Genomic DNA, 8,062 nt, shown 5'->3' with positions numbered 1-8,062 from the left:
GTTGTTGAATTCAACGTTGAGACCGGCAGGCTGTAACATGTCTAGTTGGAAGATGAGATGCTATTCCTCCAGTTTGCGTTGAGCTTCACTGGAACATTGCAGCAGGCCAAGGACAGACATGTGGGCATGGGAGCAGGATTGTGTGTTGAAGTGGCAAGCCACGGGAAGGTCCGGGACCTGATTGCATACAGATCATTATCTATCCCTAGTTTTCCTTGTGGTGACCTGTCTTCTTGAGGTGTTGCATCCTATCCAGGCTAGATGGCTGTTTCAAGTAGGGTTTTGCACGGCTCATATTGAGCCTCCTGCTTTTTGTAATTTGTATTAATAGCATGGATGTAGATGTCAGGAGCATGATCAAGGAATTTGCAGATGACACAAAAATTGGCTGTTTGGCCGAAAGATGGAAGTCCACAGGATCATATCAATGGACTGGCATCAGGAGGATAGAAAAGTGGCAAATGGAATTTCACCAAGGAAAATGTGAGGTAATGCATTTGAAGAAGTCAAACAAGGCATAGGAATACATGTCCAAACTTACATTCAAGCAACATTCAAGTGTAGGCCATTTGGCTCCTTGAGACTGCTCAACCATTCGACAAGATCACGGTAATATGATTGTAACTTAAAATCCACATTCCTGCCTACACTGATAACCGATGGACAGAGCAGTGTGTGCAGTCTTTGCTAATGGAGAATATCCTGAGATACTTTTAGACAGTGGCATCGTGGTAACGTCAGTAATCTAGAACTTCATGCTACTGTCCTGCACACAGCTTTTAAAATCCCAAAGTGGCAGATGGTAAAGTATCAATTGAATATAAATCTGGCTTAATGTTAATCATTTAGCTGCTGTCAGTTGCCATTAAAAAGCCATATGGTTCACTCAGGTCCTTTAGGGAAGGAAATCAGCCACCCTTTCCTGTTTTGGCCTACAAATGACTCCAGACCCACAGTAATAGGGTTGACTTTTAACTGCCCTCTGGCAAATAGATTTGAGCAATACAACACAACCTGAATTATCCAAATGAAATGGGCTGGGAGTATTTTGTTCGGATAACTGACAGTTCAGATAATGGATTGTTTGGATAATGGACCTTGAGATCTTGTTTGGATAATCTGAACTTCGGATAATTGATGTTTGGATAATCGAGGTTCTGTAATTGATGCTGACATCCCATGAATAAGTTTTTTTAAAGCAAAAAAATCAAGGTTGAAAGCAGTCAGCAGGAGAAGTTGATTTTTATAGGTGCCAGTTGGCTAAATGGATAGTAACAATTATTTGAATCAGGAATAATGTTGGGTAAAGCAGGAGATTGGCATGCGTTAATGATGTTCATTTGAAGGCCTGGTGCAAACATGATGGGATACCCTTCCTTCTGTACCTAACACTTCCATGATTCAGTTCTTGCTCATTGTGAGGTCTGGGTGACAGTGAAATGTTCAATCTGTTTTTCTGGGGTGAAAGTGACTGGTAAAGCGTGAAATGCTCATTCTGTATTTGCCCTGGCGACTGTGACTGACTATTCCTCCAATGGACAGGGGGCGCTCCATGGGATGAGCGGCCGGAGTCAGAGTCGTTTCTTTTCCTCCGGTTCCTGTTATCCTCGTGCGATTCTGGTGCCACGTATTCAGGGTGATTGGGGGGTGGGCATTAGGGGAAGGAGGAAGCGGTGGGAGGCTTCCGCATTTGCGGAGCGGAGACCACCGGAGTCTCGCTCTTGGCGGAGTCTGAGCCGCTATCAAGAAATTGATCCCGAGCCAGTGACTGGTAAGTTTTATTTTAGTGGTAGGGCGAGGGGAAAGTTAGCAGGAGCCGGGATAGAGTTGACTGGAAACGCAGAAGGGGTGGGGGAAACGGGGAGAGGGTTTGGGGAAGGAGTTGGCGTTGGGAAGGAAGAAGTGGAGAAATTTAGAGGGAGTCAGAAGGGTTTAGGTTGACAGAGGGAAACACAGACGAGGGGTGAGACAAGGGAAGCAGAGAATGGATTGGGGTAAGATGGGAGGAGGTGGCGAGAGCTGGGTAAGGGGGGGGTACCGAAATAGTGGGGTTAGGGAAAGTAGAGTGTGTGGGACATTTAATAAAGGGGAGGAGTGTTTTGAGGGAAGAGAGGGAAGTTTGGGGAAGAGGAGGAAGGACGATTTGGGTCTAAATCGGGCAACGGTAGATTGGGAAGAGTGCAGTTTGGGGACAGTGATGCAATTTGCTGAAAGGCGAGAAGTGTTAGGGGTGGAGTTGAGGGTGCTTGGTAATTTATTGGTGGAATTTTCATATGAAGGAATGTTGATCCGAATAAGTCATTTTTAAAAAAGTTTGTAAAAGAGACATGATACGGTTGGTAAAAGGGAAGAATCTGCAATTTTGAGCCATTCAAATTTGCATGAATGATGAGGAACAGGAGTTTGATGGTCAGTGGGAAGATAGTATCCATCCATTGCTAGCCTTAAGCAGTCTGTAACTGAAATACACTGGGTATTGAAGTGTTTAAATAGAAGTTAGTAAATGTCATGAGTGAAGAAAATGTGCAATGTTGATAAGTGACTTGAGGCGTAGAATGCTTTGTACATGTGCAAAATGTGTTTTTATTATGCTCCAATCTGGCTTTCTAAAAAGCTTTTGAATTATTTGCCTGTTTGTGAATGATTTTTCAACAGTTAGTTTTGTTCAAAAAACACTTCTTACTTTAATGAAATGCAGGGACCATAATGTTATCAATGAAAGAATATCTTCTTACGATATATGATATAAAGTGGATCTTCAGGCTCAAAGTTTTAAATGAATCCTCAAATATTGCATACAAAATAAGTGCACAGATAAAATGGTGAAGCTCTCTTTGGATGTATTTTGCTAACCACCAAGCCACTATGCTGCCCTAATGTCTAGTTCCAGTTCACATCTTGGAATGCTATAGGTTTCTGGAAATATTCTTTAGTTCCCTGAGGTTTCTAAATTAGCTGTTTCCTTTTCTAGGAAGAGGTCTTTGGGTCTTTCAGTATTTTTGCCTTGAGGATGTTTGTTTTCTTTGCAGCATATTCATTTAACTTATAAAAATAAGTTACCACTCATAAAAATAGATTTTCCAATCCAGGTTTCGAGTCTCTGGCAGTTATTTTCTTGCTTCTGGGTGGGTGCTTTCCAATGGTTGTATTACCCTTGACCCTCATTGATGTCTTCTTTATCCCATAGCTTACAAAGATTGTAGAAACATAGAAAATAGGAACAGAAGTAAGCCATTCAACCACTGAATCCACTCTGCCATTCAGTATGATCCATGCTGATCCTTTATCTCATTGCCATACTCTTGTGCTCTCCTTGTACATATTGACACCTCTAGCCTCTTAGATCCATTTCTCCATTTCTTTCTTGAATATATTCAGTGACGAGGCTGCCTTATCCTCTGATAACAAATTCCACAGGATCACCATCTTCTGAGTGTAGAAGTTCCTTCCTATCTCCGCCCAAAATAATCTACCCCTTATCCTGAGACCATGATCCCTTGTTCTGCATCCAGTGTGCAGCCTCATCAATGTCCTATACAACTGCAATATAATGTCCTAACCTCTATATTCAATGCCCTGACTGAAGGCCAGTGTACCAAAAGCCTCCTTCATTGCCCTGTCTACCAGTGACTCCACTTTCAGAGAACCATGCATCTAAACTTTAAGGTCCCTCTGTTCCACCATACTCCTTAAGGCCTTACCATTCACCATGAAGCTGGTACCTTGATGTGACTTTCCAAAATGCAAGACCTCACACTTGTCTATATTAAACTCCGTTTGTCATTTCTCTGCCCACTTTCCCAGCTGATCAAGGTCCTGTTGCAATTTCTGATAACCTTCCTCACTGTCCACGATACCCTCTATTTTAGTGTCATCTGCAAACTTACTAATCAATCCTTGTATGTTCTTATCTAAATCTTTGATATTGATATGGGGTGGCACAGTGGCTCGGTAGTTAGCACTGCTGCCTCACAGCACCAGTCTCTGGTAGAGTTTGCACATTCTCCCTGTAACTGCTTGGGTTTCCCCTGGATGCTCTGGTTTCCTCCCACATTCCAAAAATGTGCCAGTTATATGAATTGGCAATGCTAAATTGCCCATAGTGGTCAGGGATATGTGGGTTAGGTGCATTTGTCAAGGGAAATCTAGAGTATTAGAGTGGGTCTGGGTGATTATTCTTTGGAAGCTCAGTGTGGATTGTTGGGCCAAATGGCCCGTTTCTACACTGTAGGGATTCTATGATGATAACAAACAGCAGTGGACCCAACATGGACTCCTGAGGCACTCCTAGTCACAGGCCTCCAGTCCAACAAGCATCCTTCCCCTGTTACCCTCCGCTCCCAACCACCAAGCTGAATATATATCCAATTTGCAATCTCCCCTTTGATTTCATGCAATCTAAACTTCCAGAGCAGCCTACCATGTGGAACCTTATCAAAGGCCTTACTGAAATCCATATGGCCTGTCTACTGCCCTGTCATCCTCAAACTTTCTGGTCACTTCATCAAAAAAGCTCTAACAAATTTGTGAGCCATGATCTCCCACTTACAAAGCCACACTGAAGGGCTATTGCCCAAAATGTCGACTCTCCTGCTTCTCAGAGGCTGCCTGACCTGCTGTAGTCAAACCCTGTATTTCCAAATTGTGTGTATCTTATCTCTCAGAATCTTCTCAAGTAACTTACGTACCACAGATTAGGCTTACTGGTCTATAGTTCCTGGGTTTTTCTTTGCAGCCCTTTTTGAATAAGGGCACAACATTTGCTACACTCCAGTCTTCTGGGACCTCACCTGTGGTTAATGTTATTGCAAAAATATCAGCCAGGGCCACTGCAATTTCTTCTCTAGCATCTTGCAGTGTCAGGACTAAGAGATTTATCCATCTTTGTACATTCTAATACAGAGGAACCTCAACTATCCGAAGGATGCGGGCAAGGGTTGTTTCATTTGATTTATTGAATGCCAGATAACATAGGTTAGCCAAGCATCGGTCTTGCGATCTTGGTGAATAATTGCAGTTGCATCCAACATCACCTGTAGTGATACAGAGAGTCCCCAAGATATGATCAGTAACTTCCCCAAGTTGAAAAATGTATTGGTGGAACAGCGCAGCAGGTCAGGCAGCAATCAAGGAGCAGGAGAATTAACGTTTTGGGCATAAGCCCTTCTTCAGGAACTTCCCCAAGTTCTTGAGTCTTTCTCCACTGTGAACAGAGGAGAAATATTCATTTAGGACCTTGCTGATCTCCTGTGGTTCTACACATACAAACTTATACACAATATAGAGGTTATGCACAATCTCTAGTCATATGACAACACAATCTGTGTTCATATAACAAATTTACTGCCTCAAGAATCAACCTGGTGAACGTTCACTGTTCTCCCTGTATGGGTTTAGGTAAGGAGACCAAAACTGCGTGTCAGACTTCAGATGCGGCCTCACGGAGGCCCTGTAAAGTTATGTTCCTATACTCAAACCCTCTTGCATCAAGGGCCAATGGATTGCATTCCGTCAGCCTATTCAGAGATGTTATTACACACCTTCTGGAGAAATGGGACTTGATACTTGGCCCAGAAGTAGAGATGCTATTGCTGCATCACCAAAGCACACAACAGAAAGTTAATGTTTTGCATCCAGTACATCTCCTCTTAAGATCTGACCATCTACCATGATGGGTTTTGAACCCCTGATGTTAGAGCATGAGCTTGGGCCTTACCTGGACATTACCACTATGCCACTGCCTCCATGAAAAGGATTTTACCTTAGAGAATGCAACTTGTCCCTTTTATAATGAAGAATCAGACGACAACTATATGTTTGCTTTCAGTGACAACATCTGCAGCTTTTTTTAGATTGATGATAGTTTAGGGTTTGATATTATAAATGACTGCAGTCTTAAAGAAGCGGTCTTTGAAGGCAATGGGCTATAGTTTGTCCTGTTGCTAATCTCCTGTCCTGCCAAGGGTCACACACACTGGACCGTTGCTACACAACCATCAATGATGGTTACTGTTCCACTCCCTGCTCACACTTTGGTAAATCAGATCAAAAGGCTTACAAGTAGAAACTGCAGTGTGAGGATCAAATACAGAAAGTTATAAGTTTCTGGTCTGAGCTAATCATGACTGCTTGGAGTTGGTGAACTGGAGCATATTCAAGAACTCAATAGCCAACCTAAATGAGTATGGCACTACCATTACAGACTTCATCAGTAAATGTGAAGCGATCTGCATGCCAAAGGAATTAATCTGAGTGTGTGAAGTTCTTCTTTTCCTGAGATCATTACACACTTCATGCAACTACAACACACCAACTTCTGTGAGCAAGCAACCAAATTTATTCAACACAGTATAGTACAAGCTTTGGAGAAGCTCTGAACACTCCTCACCATGCTTGCGAGGTGTGTCCAAGGGTCTCTGCAGAGAAACCTTAAACACCTCGCCAGGCTTAAGGGGTCATGGCAAATGTTCTTCCTGAACAAAGGAAACAGTTAATCCTTTTATATAACATTTTTATATCACAGTTCGTAATGCCAACAAAACAACTCCCAGTCACTCCCTCACAGTCACATGCCACTCAAACTACAATTTAGTATTGTCTGACCACCTCACCTCCAGAAGCGATATAATGCAAATCATCCCTTAATGGCCAGATCGGATGTGAATTGTAGTTTTATAACTACAGGAAATAGTCAGAATTCCAACTATAGCCTGCTTAATGATTTCTGAAATGGGGATGAAAATATAAATCATCCCTGAATGGTAAAGGATGGGAACGCAAACCTCCCACATTCCACCCATAAGGCAAAGATGCACCCTACCCCCAGGACATTCAATTTCTTGCAGGTCAGCAGAGCAAATTAACTCTTTAATATCACAAGTGTTCCACAACTTGAAATCATAGATGAACTGGAAGATCCACTACCTACTGAAGTCTGGATCTGAGCTGTGCAAGTCTGGTGACGTTGACCTATATAGGAAATCTAAGTATGATCTTCGCAAAGCCATCAGGGATGCCAAGAGACAATACCAGATGAAACTAGAGTCCCAAACTAACCACATTGATTGTGGCAAGGTTTACACGATATAACAGGCTACAAGGTGAAGTTGAGTAGAATCACTGACAACAGTGAGCTCATAATGACCTCCCCAATGAGCTCAATGTAATCTATGTTTGTTTTGAACAGAAGTGCAATGTAATAATGTCACCTCCCTGAAAGCTTCTGGTGCACCTGTACCCACAGTCACCGCTGCAGACCTCAGTGAACAGACAGAGAGCAACTGGCCTAAATGGAGTCTCTGCACTCAAATCCTGTGTGGACCAGCTGGTGGGAATATTTTGGAACAACTTTAAGCACTCCTTACTACACTGAGGTTCTCACCTGCCTCAAGAAGATCAGTCATCCCGGTGCTAAAGAAAAATCAAGCGTGTGCCTTAATGACTACTGCTTCAGACAAATAATTCTAACAAAACTCCTTTTCAAATTCCAAGACCAAGGACTCCCTGCGCACTCCTCCTCTGATACTCAGGATCCTCGACTTCCTGACCTGAAGACTGCATCTGTAAGGATGGGTGACAACATTTCCTCTACAATAATCCTCAACACCAATGCCCTGCAGAACTGCGTGCTCAGCCCCTTACTTGTACTTATGCACTGTGGGATCGTGTTCAAATAACAACCAGAATTGGTGAGTGGCAAAAATTTTGTTCAGTAGCATAGCTTAAGTTCGCGACGGCAATAAAATCCCCAAGCACAGTTCTTACATACCGTAAAATTCCATTTCTCTGGTGTTACATTGTCTTATCCATAATACACAAAGGTTTGTAGAGCTTCTGTCCTTGGAGACAGGAGATGGGTTAAAGCATGCTAAATGCTGGCTGCTACTTCTGTTGGGATTAAGAGTGTCTGTTTGGACTGCTTGCATAATTAGGAGGTGTTAGTCCTTTTGTCTTTTAAGTTACTAAATGTTAGTTAAAAATGCTAGGCCTATATGCACTAAATAAGTTAGAAATTGTATGTATACTTAATGAAAGAATAAAGGATTTTAAACTGATTACTGCA

The 8,062-nt window shown here is 42.5% G+C and overlaps 1 long non-coding RNA gene across 1 annotated transcript; it reads left to right on the top strand.

Moving 5' to 3' along the window:
* Positions 1 to 1,621: 1,621 nt before the first annotated feature.
* On the top strand, positions 1,622 to 7,687 carry LOC140481501 (uncharacterized). Its single transcript, XR_011961541.1, has 2 exons — positions 1,622 to 1,771; positions 7,187 to 7,687. It is a non-coding gene; the product is annotated as an uncharacterized lncRNA (long non-coding RNA).
* The last annotated feature ends 375 nt before the right edge of the window (positions 7,688 to 8,062 follow it).

This window comes from Chiloscyllium punctatum, chromosome 9 (assembly GCF_047496795.1).
Source record: "Chiloscyllium punctatum isolate Juve2018m chromosome 9, sChiPun1.3, whole genome shotgun sequence".
Lineage (NCBI taxonomy): Eukaryota > Metazoa > Chordata > Chondrichthyes > Orectolobiformes > Hemiscylliidae > Chiloscyllium > Chiloscyllium punctatum.
The sequence above is the reverse complement of the archived record's forward strand: the minus strand, read 5'-3'. Positions and strand labels throughout refer to the sequence as shown.